General features: G+C 35.2%; 1 long non-coding RNA gene and 1 pseudogene across 1 annotated transcript; both read right to left on the reverse strand.

Annotated features, from left to right (window-relative positions):
* Positions 1 to 2,113: 2,113 nt before the first annotated feature.
* On the reverse strand, positions 2,114 to 16,664 carry LOC110739744 (annotated as a pseudogene).
* Positions 2,480 to 14,700, reverse strand: LOC110739745. The gene is made up of 3 exons (XR_002514891.1): positions 7,359 to 14,700; positions 6,993 to 7,245; positions 2,480 to 6,895 (listed from the first exon to the last, which is right to left on the reverse strand). It is a non-coding gene; the product is annotated as an uncharacterized LOC110739745 (long non-coding RNA).
* Positions 16,665 to 17,957: the final 1,293 nt, after the last annotated feature.

Genomic DNA, 17,957 nt, shown 5'->3' on the forward strand with positions numbered 1-17,957 from the left:
GAAGCTCAAAGCTCAAATTATCTTCCCCTTTCCCTCCCTCTCGTTTTATTTCTTCAGTCTTCTCACAAGTCACTACTGCGTGAAAGCTCAAAGCATTTATCAAACTTTATTGTCTTGTTCTCATTCATCTTCTTAACTTCCACAATAATTCTCTCATCAACTCTTACGCACTCCCCTCTCTCCATTGGAAACTTTCGTAATATGTTAATAGTGGTAATTTTACGGCATCATACGAATTTCATCCTATCAGTTTGTGTATGTAGGAAGACGTAAGATGTCTATCTTGCTAATAAATGTAGTTTAGTACGGAGTAACTATTACTTATCAATATAATCTGAAACTGCAAATTCTATGCGGTTAAACCATTGATATATGATTTTGCTTGTTTGTCGGACTATTATTTTTAACAAATATACATACATATTCAATATTCTACATTCTTTGTAGAATATTATGCAAAAGCAAGAAAACAAATCTTATCTCCTCAATTAATGTATTTTCCTATTCTATTTTGTATATTTAACATTCTAAGATCGAAGAAGATTCAACCTGTTCTTGTGTTGCTTTTGCTCCCACATCTACTAGAAGACTGGAGAAATTCAACCTGTTTTTGTTATGCTTTCGCTCCGATATCTACAAGATGATCAAGCAGATTCAACCTGATCTTGTGTTGATTTCGCTCCTAGATCTACTAGATCCCAGTCGTGGCAAATACTAGAAACCTAACCTTATTCATTTACCCTGTTTAAACCTTCCTGAAGTTTTTGAACCAAACTTACATTTTTCCTTCTTCTGTGCACAGAACAGGTTGAACCTCAGACCAAACCAACCATAGCATTTTACATCTTTATGGACTATGCGGTGTTCTCGGTGTATGCGTGAAGTGAATCCTCGTTACTCATGTCAGCATTCTCACTTCTGATATCTCCAGGTAAACTAGCATGTGGCTTACCATCTCTTAAAACAGGGGAGACAAAATGACGGATTCCTATTTCTCAATGATATCCCACGATCGCAGCATTGTTCGCCACTACCCGAAAAGCAAAAGATTCGATGTCTACAAAGCAGAGCGACCTCGTCTTGCTTGCTTCTTGCGAAACTTCCTACACTAGAGAATGGCCATTCCGGTAAGATCTGGAGTTTTTCGAGAAAAGGTCCCATCCTTCAATATCATACCCGCCCTGGCAACTGGAAAAGTAGGAGGAACCCGTACAGCATCATGCAACATGCCCGCGTGAGAATTCGAAGAGGATGAGACTTTCTTACCGGCTCGAACCCTAGCCCGTACGCTTGCTGGTCTCTGGCTATAGCCGACGATTGAGCAAGAGAACCTGGATCAGCAAGAGAGCATCTGTTGAAGTGCCCACATATATAGAGTCAAAAAATATATTGAGTCCGAATTATAGGCTAGGGCCTTGAACTCAGAGATAACAACCCCTAGGATCTGAGGATACCCGAAAACCCAACCTCCCAAAAGGGTTCCCCGTTCTTTGTTCCTCTCTCTCTACTTTGGTAGAGCGGTCGGCTGTTAACTGACTGGTCGTAGGTTCAAATCCTACACCAATGATGGATCGAGCCAGGCTGAGGTACTCGCTTGCGGACTTGTTGCACTTCAACGAGATGGGCCACCAAAATGCAGGTGCTGCACCAAACGCTGGTGAGAAAGGACGAAGCACATTGAAGTTGATTGCCACCTGGCTACAGTCCCAGTAGTCACGAAGCCAGTTCCGGCTTGGCTTCTTGGGGAAGCGTGGTAGGTCTTGAAAAGCCTGATAGAGGCAGAAGCCGGGGTCATCAATACCTAGGGTTGCCCTTTTTCTACTTGCTTAGGATCTATCTGGTCTTTTTCTTTCTTTTTTCTGCATGGCATAGCTAGGACCCTTCTTACACGGTAGCAACCATGATAAAGATTACTTTTCAATTGAAGAGATACATACAAGAATCAATACAACAAATGCGGATGTGAAACAAAGCACTCACACGGTCACACCTCTTCTGTTGATGGCTAAAAAATATCACAATTTCTACAATCCTAGCTATTACATTACTCATGATGTGAAACTACAAAAAATGAACTAGTTATTTAACGAAGAAGTAGGACATTAAAAGGAGGTTACTAGCTGACATTTTAATCTCATTCCAAACTAGAGCTAGTAACAAGAGAATAAGAATACGCATGCTCAGAATACTGCTAGTAATACTAATATTTCCTTATGAGATACAAGGCAGTTGAAGTCCTCACTTCATCTCTGTGATAATATTGACATGCTATCTACTCTAGGGTGCTAGTATCTTTTGAACAAAAAAGCATCTCACATTATGTTTTGTGACGCCAAAAATAGAGGTCCAATCATCAGTATTCAACATGCAATAACCTTGTACCTAATTAGATATCACAAATCATGTAGCTCCTGCAGCATCACCTCCACTGGCAGTTTTGCGATTCACGTAACGCATAACAGCATCTTCAACCCTAGAATGAACAAACAAAAATTATCAGAACAATAATCAAGCAACCAGACCATTAGAAGAACGAAGAAACAAGCATTGCAACTTCCTTGACCCCAAACATGTTCTTTTCCACAACAACCAGCCTACCGAAATTGTTTCACAATCAAGTCAACCCAAAGCAAAATCTTACAATAACCTGAGAGTAGATAAATCTTTCTTTGCAACCGCAACTACATAGTAATCCCTCCAGCTCCTAGCACCTTTAAAGCTTAATCAGATACTCTTTGCTACTAGTACATATCTTACCCAAAATTAGGGCAATTCGCTTTTTGATTAATCAGCTGAAATCATAGCAAAAAGCACATTGCTCAGACCCAAAGAGTCCAAATGAGACAAAGATTTCAATACCAACAGAATTATATGGTTTTTTTTTTTTCCTAGTAGTCAGCTATATGGCTGAGAACTGATCATCAGCCAGGCAATCTCCCAGCCAAAGGTGATTAATCAATAATCAAAACCTTGCTACTTAAGTGGCTGCCTGAAATACTGAACAAGGGTCCCAAACCAACTGCCTCTCTTTCTTCTCTCTCTCTCTCGAGCCAACAGTTCATCTTTCTGTCTTCTTCTGCTTCCAAGTTTTGCTAGCAATACTCTTTTATCTCCCCTCTTTCTTCATTGGCCACCAAGGAGCCCTACCTAGTATTGAGCTCACGATAGAAGAGTCATCACTTCACCAATGCAACCTAGTTTTGCATGAGGATGAGAGACTGGGAGAGAGGTGACTAGAGGAAGAGGGAAAAAGGAGACTCAAGGTAAAAACTACTCTAATTAAACCCACACTTGAAGCATGGAGAATTCCTTCACCCTAAAATCATCCCATCCCCACCCTTACCCCCGATCACCCACCCAAATTTTAAAAGTTCCAATCACTCCTGACCATGAGAAAAAATGACACATTCTTTCAGTCCACCATAATTTTCTACACAATTTACGCAATTAGGTCGCATACTTAGAGCTTATGTAAGTGTTAACACTTCAGAAAACAAAAGTATGCCCAATCCCAATCAACGGTCTTATAAGGCTGAATAGTCGATCCCTTTCGGTAACCCCCAAGCACTAGGAAAGCACATTGATTGAATGGGACTTCTTGGAAGGTGGATGATCCTACACTAGTACATTCTAGTACTATGTTATTGAACGGAAGCTTTGATAGACAAAACATACGTGAAGAAATAAAAGGAAAAATTGATAAATGGGTACATTAACACAATTAAAAAATCATCACTAAGGAGAGTACTTACCTAGTACCCTAGGATTTAAGAAGAAAGAGAAAAGTTTAAATATATTCCCCTTCTTAGTTCATACTACTCTCATCATTGACTCCATTCCCAAAGCTAACCAACTCTAAGGTCATTTGATGATGCACCCTTCATCTTCCTCTTCAAGACAAATGCTGTCACACTCTAACAAAGTCTTGGTGATGTATCCCTCAATCCCCTCTTGGACACCTTGCATATGTGTACTTAATAGGTAGCTTAGTATGGGTGTGCTAATGCTTTATGTACTAACCTGAGAGTTGTGTATTTGAAAATTTGATTTTTCATAAGAAAAAAATGAATCTCTTAGTTGATTAACTCTATTGATTTACCAGGAGAAAAGACACTAGCTATTGAACACACAAAAGCTTAACAAAATATAAATATAGTGTTTTAGAGTCCAAGCTTTTGAAATTGAAATTAAATTTATACTTTCTTCCAGTTCTCAAAAGCTCCTAGGGCCCATGTATCTCACCATCTTTATGTTCCAGTAATCTTTAGATTGATACTCCTTGTACAAAACTTCACTCTCAATCACAAAATTCAACCACATCCACTGTCCAGATACAGCTAGTGTCCCCTCATTCTACCAACAAATGGCATAACAGTCTGGGTGAATAGAAATAAACACCTACAACATACGTTATCAAAGTTCAGGATAATAGTTGATGACATGATTTCAAAACGAAAGTTGATCTAGGACCTTATCAAATAAATAGAAAATTACAACAGTAGAGTAGCAAAACTCCAAAAGCCAGGAAAAAGTATTTAACAGGCATTAAGAAATTAAGACAGGACTAAAAGTCAACCCGATAGCCAAATCCAACTACTGAATTCTACACCACCAGAAAAAATTAGAGTTAGTTATGATCATAACTTTGCAGTCTGAAACCAAAAACAGCCTGCCTAAAAAATCACCAAGTCCAAAACTGAAATTACTTTACTTTCCGACCTAACCAACCCTATTCACAAAATCAGGAAAAGTCAACATTATTATCTCATAGAGCAATTAAAATTGTCTTCTAAATGATTTGTGTAAGTTATGTTTCACAAGCCAGCATACGTCCCATGTACAAGATCGAACGCATACCTAAACTGGTGACATTATTAGTACTTATGACTGTCGGTGACAGTAAAAAAAAATGAAGGGACAATACTATTATCAAACTAATACAAAATAATACGCAACCTAGAAATACTTCAAGCATAAGAAACTATATTATTCCATAATTATTAACCATAAGAATTATGAAAAAATAGATGCACAAAATAAGAACTAGAATGCATGGAGGAAAATGGTAAGATGATAAAGCTATTTGGGAAATTATCAATGATACCCCCCGGGTTTTGACTTCTATCAATGATACACATCATTAAACTTTCATTATTACTGGTACACCTAAACTTTTCCCTAAATATCTACCGTGACCTTGACCGTTAACTAAACGTTAATGAAGCTCTGTTCAGCGTTTTAAAGGTTAATTTCCCTCATTTAATTTCCCTCCAAATTTCCCTTCCATTTTTCCCTCATTTTTTGTGAAATTTCCCCTACTTATACACCTTCCCTTCCTGTTTGCACTCCCCCTTTCCATTCACGCTCTTCTTTTTTCTTTTTGCTTCCATTTTTTTTTTTCTCAGGAAAATCAATGGCTTCATCTGGCAGGACTTCCTCTGGCAGGGCTTCATCTTCAAGCAATAGAAATGGAAGAGGTGATTGGTTTAAAGTCATGAATTGCAACTGCCAACCTCCAAGATCTGCAGACATTAGGTTTTCTAACTCTACAGCTAATCCTGGAAGGCCATATTATAAATGCAGGTTATGTGAATTCTTCATGTGGGTGACTGAAGATCAGATTGTAAGGGACATAGGAGGGAGGCAAGGTTCCATGGCTGAAGCAGCGTCTGTACAAGCATTAAGGGCAGAATTTACAGAGTTTATGCACAAGACGGATGAATTTGTTGATTTTGTGTAATTGGTTGTGAAATTGGATGTAGTGATGTATTGTTGATTGTTGTTTTGAAATAGTTGCCTTTAATTTGTTGGTTTGAAATAGATGAACTAAGTTGTATTGGTGTTTTGCTTTGAAATAAATGAAAGTGGTGTATTTTGGTATAATCTTGCAAGTTTTTAACTTAATTGTACTTTTTTAAGTGCAAAAATAATAGCAATTAAGTACTGAAACTTATTTCATACAAAAACTCATATATATCAATCTAGCAATTAAGTAATGTTGCATTGCCATACAAAAAGTCATAGCAAGTACTGCTGCCAATTTAGTACTAAGTTCAATAATGAAATAAAACAAGTTCAACGGTACTTAAAGCTTATAAAACCTGTTCAAAAACCTACATAAGTTTGTTAAAAGTAAATCAAAACCTACAGAACTACTCATGCATCTATGATATCAGATGTCAAGGTTGAGATTGTGACAAGTCTTGTGGTTGGCTTGCTAATTGTGATGATGAGAGCTATGCTGCAGCATCTGCAGCTTTGGACTGCGCTCTAGTTTGCCTTAGCAGCATTTGATTGATCCATCACTCTTGGGTTTTTAACAACCATGGCCTGAAATGACTTAAGTTCCTTTCCAGTCAAACCCCCTTTGCAAGTTCTAGCATTGTGCCCTAGATTCCCACAGTTGCTGCATTTAATTGTTCTAGACCTCTTCCCTGGTTGGTCTTCACCCTCTTCTCTCTTCCTGTTTCTACTTGGCCTACCAACACCTCTCTTCATCTTAGGGGGATAAATGTGAAGGGGGTGGTTAGCATCAACAGGTGGCCACTGACTTGAATCAGGAACAGGGTTTATAACATAGCTATAAACTTGCTTCTAGGTTCTTGCAGTATACCAGGAACTTACATAATTGTGAAGATCAACCTTAGCATGGACCATTGCCCTCACTGCATGCCTGCAGGGGATACCAGAGAGTTTTCAAGCTCAACATGAAATTTTGGTGTTAGAGACTTAGAGGAAACTGGGACTTCCCCTCATGTATCTCATACTCTCCTAGACTTGACTGAAAAGCTCTGCAGGTGGAGGTTGCTTTGCTGATTTCCCTAACAGCTTTGCAATTTTGGGGCATAAATCATTATCCTCCCAACTTTGTGCTCTCTCACTCCTTGAAGCAATCCTGACCATACACCAATTATGCCAATTACTATTATTAGAACACAAAATCAATTGATCTTTTATGAGAAGTAATAATGAGTCAAATGTAGAAGTATTACCTTTAAGCAGGGTTAAGACAGGTCTGCACCTGTCAACACCTAGTATGGAGTTAAAACGCTCCATTTTGACTGATCTCCTAAATCAGCAAATCAAGTCATAACATCATCTTCTCCTTCCTTTTGCAACTTTTCCATTGCTTTTCTAAAGGTGAACTGATTTGTTGCATTGCATGCCCTCCTAAACAAAGTATACATCAAAGGACCTGGAAATTCTTCTTTTAAATTCCTGCTCAAATGTCTGCAGCAATACCTCCTTTTTGCATCAGGCCATACTTGTGTCAGAGCAAGATGGTTGGTGCAAGCCACAAAATACTCTAGGTTTAGTACTAAAAAGTTATGTACAGAAAAGCTAAATTCAACGGGTACCTTCTGTCTGTCAGATATAATTGTCCAATGTTGTTGCTTAACTATGTTGTGAAGATGCCAGAAGAAATATCCCCAACTTTCTTTGTCTTCGGCTCTCACTATGGCATATGCTATTGGATAAATCTCATTGTTGCCATCTAATGATACTGCAGACAGTAGAATACCACCATAGTTGCCCTTCAAATGTGCCCCATCAACCCCAATCAAAGGCCTGCAACCTCCTAGAAAACCCTTCAATTGTCCAGCAAAACTTATGAAAATACTTTGAGAACAGATTGACCCTAGGAATGCTTTCACTTAGTTCCCAAGCTACAAATGCCTTTGACTCAGGATTAGTAAAGCATATCATCATGACCACCAAACAGTTTTTCAATCACATACCTCTTCAGTCTGTACAATGAAGCTTGTTTCATATATACTCCAAACCTCTAAAACAGGAGTTCATTCAATGCTTGCCTGGAATGTCAGGATCAGCCCTAATATCTTCCATCACCTTAGGAGCAGCCCACTTCACAGAACAGATAGGGTTATAGGTTTCCAAACCCCTACAGTTATGAACATCTGGCCATATTTTCTTTATTGCCCATGTCTTACCATCAACTAACCTACTAGCATGTAATCTCCACTCACAACACTGTGCATGTCACAGTGTAAAGCAAAACCTTCCTACACTGCATAATCTTTCAAAGTTTCCCTTAAATGAGCCTTGTCTATGAAAATCATCCAGGGTCTAAGTACAATCTTCCCAAATTTCACCTCTTCATACATTTCACCATGCCCATACAGCTGCTGAAAAGTAGTCATCATCATCATCATCATCATCTATAAAACCAGATCAAAAACCCTGCTCCCAATTGTCTTCTATTTGGGGAACCTCTCCCATCTCAACCAACTCATCTTCTGGTACATCACCATCTGAATCTTCATCTTCATCTTCATAGACACACCACCAATATCATCATAATCCCCATCATCACTATCATTATAATCCCCATCATCACTGTCATCACAACCCCCATCACCACTAGAGTCACTAACAAAATTGACTCTCCTTCTAGCATTTGGTTCACTGCTTTTCTCAACCTCATTTGGCTTAGCACTGACTCTAACTTTAGCACCAGTCCAAATGCTCTTCCTAATTTGTGTACTCTTAGGAATTTTTCTAGAAAAAAGCAAGGGGTTAGTGGTTGGATTTGGACCTCTAGTGTTTGGACTAGATGAAAAAATGGCAGTAGATTGCTAGGTAGTAGTTTGTGCTGGTGAAAACCTAAGGCTTCTTCTAACAGCTAGTGTCTTAAAAACAGTGTGTACTCTTAGGAATTTTTCTAGAAAAAAGCAAGGGGTTAGTGGTTGGATTTGGACCTCTAGTGTTTGGACTAGATGAAAAAATGGCAGTAGGTTGCTAGGTAGTAGTTTGTGCTGGTGAAAACCTAGGGCTTCTTCAAACAGCTAGTGTCTTAAAAACAGTGTGTGGTGACATAGGAGATGGGGGTAACTTCTCACCACCAGAACATATGGCTTTACCCTTACCCTTGCCCTTTGCTATACTTCCTTGCCCTTACCCTTACCTTCACCCTTACCCTTAACCTTCTCCATGTACTTCTCAAAATCCTTCCTACCCTTAGTGTAATCTTTTGCAGACTGGTTAGCACTATTCAGTTCAAACTCACTGAAGGTAGCATCAGGGTCATAATTTAAAATCCTACTGTCAAGCTCTTCTAATAAGGGGTTAACAGGAGATTAGGAATTGTTGCTTGAGGAGTTGATTGGTATGTCAATCTCAATCTCCTCCTAGGTTGTAGCTTGCTCCTTCCATAATTAGAAGGGTGTTCAAGTGAAGTAACAGGGTTTGCCCATCAGCAGAAGGGTTTGAAGCTTGGTCAAAAGGATTGACAGCTTGGACATTAAGAGGTGGTACATCTTCAGGTGGTAGTTGATTAACAAGTGGTACATTTTCAGGTGGTAGTTGATTAAGAGGAGGTGGTTCATGTAAAGCTTGGTCGGCTTGTTCAGCAGCTCTATTTTCAGGTGGTAGTTGATTAAGAGGAGGTGGTTCATGTAAAGCTTGGTCGGCTTGTTCAGCAGCTCTATTTTTTTCCCCCTAAACTCAGACACTAATTCATTCATGAAAGTTAGAATTTTCAGCAGTCCCAACCAAAATCTCAAAAATATCAGCATCAGGGATGGTCCTAAACATACTAATCATACCACCATCATCCCTAATAGGCACATGCTTTCCTTTATATGCATAAGCAAATATAGGGTTCAATATAACTACTCCCTTTTTCTGTAACCTATCTTTAAATTCTATCATCAAATCCATGAGATTGCACATATCTAGATCAGCTTCAATGTCAACATTATGCACCTTATACTTAAATCTCAACACAACCTTGTCACTCATTCTGCAAAATCAGATTAAACTAATTTAAACCTAGGCTCAACATGCACACACAAAAACACGCAAACATGATCATATGGAATTATATATCTAAAAAAATCCAAAATTTACCACACAAACATGATCATATGGAAATCGAGAATGATTAAGAGCAAAATCCAACACCAATTCCAGATTGTTATCATAACCAACAAATTACACAAGCATACATACATTAACTTAAACCTAACAATTTAAACCAAAAAAATCCAAAATTCAAGAGAGAAATAAGCACTAACCTTTTAAAATCCACAAAGTATCGCTAAATCTCCAAGGATTTTGCTTCACTCCAGCGTCAATTAGGGTCTTATAGAAGAAGAACAGGGGAGAGAGTGAAGAAGATGAACGATCAAATTTTTGGAATTTAATGTTGTTGGTTGGGCTTGGAGGGAGGGTTAATGCGTGGGGGGGCATTTTAGTCAAGCCAAGTCAGACCAACACAACTTCATTAACGTTTAGTTAACGGTCAAGGTCACGGTAGGTATTTAGGGAAAAGTTTAGGTGTACCGGTGATAATGAAAGTTTAATGATGTGTATCATTGATAAAAGCCAATACCTGGGGGGGTATCATTGATAATTTCCCAAGCTATTTTAATGCATAGTCAGTTCCAATGTAAAATGATTTCAAAAAATAAAGAATGAAAAAGTATATGAAGGTAATTTTTGATTCGCTGGCTAAGGGTTATCTAAGAAAATGCATGGAACAACACTAAAATAGAGAATTAGCTCTAATAGTGATCTAAAAGCCTAGTAAGTAATAAATGCAAGTACCTCATACGTCTTGATTATCACTTATTCACCTCAACTAGTAAGGGTAAAAGCTTTATGATACTCACGAGATTTTAATGGAATTGTCTACTGTAGAAAAGGACTCATTGTAATTTTTTCAATGTTTCTAGGAATTCTTAAAGGGAGGCCCTACAACCTAGTGTCTTCAAGTATAAGCCTTCAAGTATTTCACATAAAACTTTTTGGGTAAGAAAAGGAAAGTTGTGTTGAAACTTTTTGGTATTATTTGATAGTATAATGTCAATCTGAGTTGGGCAAAGGTAGGGTAAAAGTGAAAATTTACTTTACAAAAATAGAAATAAAGCAAAAGTATAAAATATCAAGGGACATGATTTTAAATCTTGGATGTGATCTTGATCGCGATGATGGCCATATAAACACTTTCACGGGCAATGCAGGTGGAATGCGGCTATGACGGCCTAATATATCAGTAAGCTTAAATTCCTTTACAATGTGGTTGGGCAGTTATGCGGCCGAGATTTAGTGCCATGCACAAGAGATAATGAAATGCAATGATTTTTTAGTTTAACAATAACTATACCAAAATACCATGTATATCTTTACATCAAATAAATACTCATAACTAGTATCTTTGTCATATAATACCTTTTTCAACCTACACCTATAGAAAAATACTAGGGTTGTATAAGAGACATTAAGGCTATTGATACTTTTAGATATTATTTTGAAAAATATGAAAACAAAAATGTAGGGAATATGGGAAAATCTTTTTAATTTAACAAGAACAAAGTCACCTTCCAGTCTATTAGTCAATGTAAAAATATCTAAAAATATTCATTCCTTTATGAAATGTATGATAAGGTGCCCATTTCATTTCAAAAATTTAGGTTAGAACTCGTGTGTTTGTGTGATATATGAACTTAATAATAAAAATTATGAAATTTGTTTCTAACAATATTATAAATTATATGTAGTAGTTTTTTCCTTATATATATACACTCCCTCCATTCTTTTTTTTATCTTCCTACTTACGGTTCATAGTAAGTGGAAAGTAGGTCCTTTTTTTTTACTTTTTAGGTAGAAGAAAGAAAATTGTTTAAAAACATTGCTATTATTATATTGTTTTATGTGGATCATGTAGTTGGGTAAAAAGTGATAAAAGTGGAAATTTTCCTTAACAAAAAAGGAATAAAGATAAAAAATAAGAAATAAAAACATATCAAAACGGAAAGTAGAAAAATAAAAAAAGAACAGGAGTATATTACATTTTATTTTATTTAATTGTTAGGATTACTTACTATATACTGTACACACTACATACTATTTTTCAAAATATGCAAAGTGATTATCAACCTGGGTAGTTGTAAATTTACTTGTATATATTTACAACTCCTTATTTATTGATATGTTATTAATGGATTCAGTATAAAAGTATATTATGTATATCAGAGAGGCAAGATCCAATAACTCATATAGAGTTGTATATAGTAGTATAAAATAGAAAGAAATACTTCTAAATTTTTATTTTTTAAATTGAAAAGAATATGGTGGGAAAACTTTGCACATTTTGACCCATGTCATAGTTGATATGTCTTTTAAAATTTAAAAAAAAAAACTAACTCTAAAAATTTATGCTCATATATATTATACTCCTTCCGTTTTCAAGACCATGCATGCGACTACTTTTGCTTTAAAGAAGAGAGGGGTGGAGAGTAAGGGATGTATTTAACATAATTGGCTCCACAAAGTGAGGTTGTAATTGATAAAAAAATAAATAAAAGATAATTATAAAAGGAATAAAGTAAAAGTGAATAGAACTTAAGAAAATGGATGAAAACGGAAAGTGAGTGAGAGAGTATCATCCTTAAATTAATATACGCTCTATTTAAAAATAAAAATAAAAAAAAGGAAATATTCTAGCCTTCTACGATATCTAACAAAAAGAATTATAAAAAAAGTTGTAGGACAAACTTCATGGTGTCTTTACTCTTTGAGTACTTCGTATAAAGTATTGTATTCCTTTGCTAAAGTTTTCTCAAACCTTTATGCTTTCAACTTGAATGTTTTATCCACTCTTTTAAAACTTTCTTGAATTTTATTTTTGATTTTCTTTTAAAACTCTCTTAATTTTTCTTGAATGCTCTTTCGTTTACTCACTTTTTTTCAAAATTTTTTAAATAATGGTTTTGTTATGTCTGTTTTTGTGTATCATACGATTCCTTATGACAATTCATGTTAGCCGATCCCAAATCATTATAGGACTAAGGCTTTGTTGTTGTATAAAGTAATTCTTGTGACATGATAAAGCAATAATTTTCTACATAATTAAAAGAGAAATTAACATCGGTTTTTAATTAACATAATAAAATGAATTTTTGCTTGAATAAAATTTTATTTTAACGCATTGCTTCATCTAAGTTCATCATTTTTTTAAGTTTTTGAAAATGTTTGGCGGAAGCATTTTAGGTAATGGTTAGCATTTGGACAAGTCAAAACTCTAGTAAGAAAAAAATAAGTGTTTGGTAAGGTAGCGCTTCATGTAATAGTGGTCGAGGTAGCGTTTTGGTAACTTTTCTTAAACATAAAAAATGTTAGCATTTCAAATTTTTGGTTACTTTTTATATAATATGTATGGCTTTGCTTGTATTTTAATATCTCAACCGCTATTTTTGCCAAACAATCTAATATCAACCGCTACATTGATATCTAACCTCTACCCACTGCTAATAAAACTACTAGCTACTCCTATTCGACATCTAAAAACTACCCGTTACCACTATTTTTGCCGTAGAGGACCCGAATATAATATATTGAAGATATAAAATATTATTTCAATTAGTAGTACATGGAAGAAATATGATAGGATTGATAGCCAGATGGAAAGGAAAATATTAAATTGTAAGAAAAAAATTTCTAAGAGGATTGCCAAAAATATTTAGATTTTGCATTTATTATATATTATAGTTATTGTAGATAGATACTAACTTCCTGTGTATATTAAAGGGAGATTAAACTTCACATAATCTGACAGACACCCCAGTTGTGTCGATCAAAGGCTGCTATCTCTTTTTACCAAACTATAACAATACTTGTTTGGGAAACAAGAACCCCAACAAGTAGACATGGCAAAATTGAAAATTATTGAATAAAGGGGATCAGCATGTAGAGTAATACTTTTGCTTTCCACACCATCCTAATAAGGCATTCCCAAAGAGATATTCGTAATTTAATACAATTCTTCTCTTTCCCATACACCAAACTTCTTTCCTCCCTCTATCACAATACTTATGCTGTCCTTTATTTTTCTCTCTTTACCCATTCTACTTTTATTACCATCTTTAACCTCTTAGGTTTAGAGGTACTGGATTAAATGGATTACAACATGTTTAAAATGTGGGAGCTATAGACAAGATTAAGTTTTAAAGCTCAAATTACAGGTTACAACAAATTTGGTGTGTTGAGAAATGAGACTTTTTAACACATGTACAAGAACATACAATATACAATTTAGGAATGTACTTTAAGAAGAAGCAACCTGAAATCTAAACTGACGCACGAACATCTAGGAATAGCCAATATACTGAAATATATAATCAAATTCATTTTTTCATATCATAAACACTTTTTAATTTTCTCTCCGTATAATACTCTCTAATCTCCAATAAAACAAATAATGATGGCAATAGCACTGCATTAGAAGCAAAGTATTTTATTTAGGCAACTGTCCATCCTACACAGGCTACATAATATGTTTAGTTAATCCATCTCACTTCACAATAAATAATCAAGTAATCAATGTCCAAAATTGCATTCCATATGGACAAATAAACAACAAGAAAAAATTCTCAAGTTTCACTATAAGATCAAAATCCAACTACATTTACAAGGAAAATTTATTCCCTGTCTTTATTGAATCTCCATGAGAGGTGTGTGAGATTCACAGTTAATATACCTAAGCCCCTTAAGAATGGACTAAAAATATATCTTATAACACCTTATAAATTGAGAGGGGAGTTTAATGAAAGTGCATTCTTTACCCGTTATATACTCAATCTCTGATTATATATTACAGAAAATTAATTAAAGTAACGCCAAACATATATTATGCTATAATGGTGCCTAATATATTTAATGACCAGTGAGAAATAGTAATGTTCCTTACCAAGGTTGGTTGAAAAAGTCACTTCGATGCTCTTTCTGAGCATTCTGAACTGCGTCACCAGCAACAACCTTCAAATCTTTATCCTGAGAAGCAATTAATGTGTTAACAAACTCTGCAGGTGAATGACTAAAGCCAACGAAAAAAGCTTGTCTTTGCCGATGCTCATTGATCTTCTTTATAGCAGCAGCAATGGATTTGTCATAATCATCTATTTCTTTGCATTTCTCCATCTTTTCCAGGACTGCAGACATATCCTTCTCTAAAGGAAAAGGAACATCAACAAGCACATCATAACACACTTCCGCTGGGATTGTTTCCAGAAAGCTTAATCTTATGCTCCAAATGTATGGGTTGTAGAGGAGTTAAATGTTGAGTGAGAATCTGTGAAGCCACAGCAAACTTAACCTTCTCTTCACCAAACACTTCTCGTAGAGGTGGGTCGCAAATAAAGAATGCTGGATCATTCGAGTCTTGCAACTTCTTAATCTTCACATAGTGCCACAATGCAGCCATGATTCTTGGGCGAGTTTCTGCCTCAAGTCCAAGAGCTTGAGTAAGAGCAGCTGATAGTTTAAACTTCTCTGGATCATAAATCATTTCAAGCCTTATAATTGCGGTAAATTCCTTATCTCCCTTCCTTTTAACCTCAAATCCTTCATGAAGCAAACGAGAACGAGAATTCTCCCATACTATTACATGGTTTCAGGATAAAGGGTCTGATCTAAGCATATGGTTATTTTTTTGAAGAAAGAAGAAAATTTTGGGAAAGGAGTGGACCTATTATCCATAGTCCCGGAGCTGGAATCACCCCCATTTTCCAATATATTCCCAATTATCTTAAGCGTCCAAGTAGGAGTTTCGGAACTCTTATTTTCACCATTTTCAAGTGGCTGATTGGTAAAGTGTTGAACAAATATATACGAAGTGTTTTCTGAACACAGGGAGGCCTTTTTACAGTTTCCTGAATATCTGTTTTCTTTCTAGCAAGGGCAGCATCAACCTTGGCTTCCAATTCCAATAATTGGGTGTAAATAGCACTTTCTGGCAAAAGGGCTGCCACTTTCTCAGGTAATTTATTCTCCGGAACCTTCCTTTTCTTCCTACGAGCAGCCGGAGCAAGCTCCATTGTCTTAAACGGAGTACCACCACCAGTCCCAGAAGAACTTTGAGGCTTACTAGAATTTTTATTATGACTCTTCTTGGTATTCGCAGAACCAGTAGCAGCAACACCCACAGACGAAGAGACTCCAGCATTACTACTATTAGTCCCTAGGTTCACAACACGGACATTAGACTTCCCTGGAACTTGTGCAGCTTGAGCACTCTGCGGTTGAGCCATTGCCAGAGTCTCCGACAATCGAAAATTACCTGGCAAATGAGACCCACCAAGTGTTTGATTATTTTCCTGAGTGACTAACTGAGATTAATCAAGCGATACAGGCCCGTCCCTGAGCCGGGGCACGAGAGGCAACCGCGGGAGAAAATGTCCGTTTTCAAAGTTCCGTCCTAACATTACAAGGTTATAAACAACATCCTGCACCACAATCGCAACCCAATTTCACTCAATTATCAAAGAATGCACGAAATAACACATAAATTCAACACTCAAGAATAAGAACGCAAATTAAACATAGCAAAATTCAATCAACAAAAATCGCTCGTTATAATCATTCATGAATTCCGTAATTACAACCAATAGTTCATTAATTTACCTTAGAAGAAACCTAAATGAACAATGCTGACAATTTTAATTTTTTTGAAACAAACAATGCTGACAATTAAATTAACGATATTGGATGATTTGAGAATAAAGAAAAAAATTACCTCAGAATCTTCTTCAATGGAGGAGAGAAAGCTTACAAGCCGCTTTAATGGAGAATTCAGTATTACAATGGAGAGCTGAGAGGGCGCTTCAATAGAAGAGAGAGAAAGAGCGAAAGGAGAGGTGAAGCGTGAAAGTGAAAAACTGAGGGGTAAAATATATATATATATATATATATATATATATATATATATATATATATATATATATATATATATATATATATATATATATATATATATATATAGTAAAATAGGCATTTTTTAAGAGCATTTGGAGCGTCATGTAAGAAATATACTTATTTCGACTAATAAGAGGAAAGATTTGTATTTTATTTTTGAATTAAAAAATTATGTCGCCACCTAGATAAAAGTAACAAATTAGATTTGATATATCTAAAATTTTAATGCCACGTAGATTATAATCCACGAATTAAATTATTTTAATGAAAAAAATAAAGTAAAAATATAGGAAAAGATAAATTTATTAATTCAATACTAAGAGTATAAGAAATCCAAAAAAAATATACTAAGAAATATTTAAATGATAAACGCTTATAATAAAGTTTGATACCTATCATTATAAGATACATTTTGATAGTATTTATGATAAGAAATACAAATTGTTCGTTAATTATAATTAAATTAAAATTTGTGATATCTACCATTATAAATTGACACATCATACGACACAAACAAAATTTTGTATCAATAAAAAAAAACCCTATTGATAAAAAGCCCCATCAAGCGAATTTTGTGTTAGTAATTTTGTGTTAGTTTTTGGTCATCAATGGGCGGGTAATTTTTAGCTTAATTTTTATAATCCTAAGTTTAAATTAGTATTTCTAATTATTACTTACATTGTATTAATTTGGGATACTCAACGATTATATGTTTATGTTTTATTTACTAAATGTTTTTTTACATGCAGATCTACTACATCATACGACACAAATAAAATTCCGTATCAATACAAAACCCCATTAAGCGAATTTTGTGTTAGTAATTTTGTGTTAGTTTTAGGTCATCAATGTCCGGGTAATTTTTAAAATCTTATGTTTAAATTTATATTTGTAATTATTAGTTACATTGTATTTATTTATGATACTTAACGATTATTTGTTCATGTAATGGCATGCGATTAGATGTTGTATACTTAATATATGGATGGCTTTGGTTATTTTTGGAGATGATGAAAAAATTCCAATGCATAGATTTGATTTTATATCGCAACAATTTTTCATTTATTGGTAAATATATTAATTTATTTTATATAAATATAAAGATTTAATTTATATCAATTTCAGTTTGGCTAACATTTCACGGTTCAATTTATCCATTGATGTAGTAGGTTGGTTGTGGACGATGTTGGTGAATCTATCGAAATAAAGGATATGGTAAAACAATGAATAATGATTTAGGATTT

This window comes from Chenopodium quinoa, unplaced genomic scaffold (genome assembly GCF_001683475.1).
Source record: "Chenopodium quinoa cultivar QQ74 unplaced genomic scaffold, ASM168347v1, whole genome shotgun sequence".
In the NCBI taxonomy this organism is placed as follows: domain Eukaryota; kingdom Viridiplantae; phylum Streptophyta; class Magnoliopsida; order Caryophyllales; family Amaranthaceae; genus Chenopodium; species Chenopodium quinoa.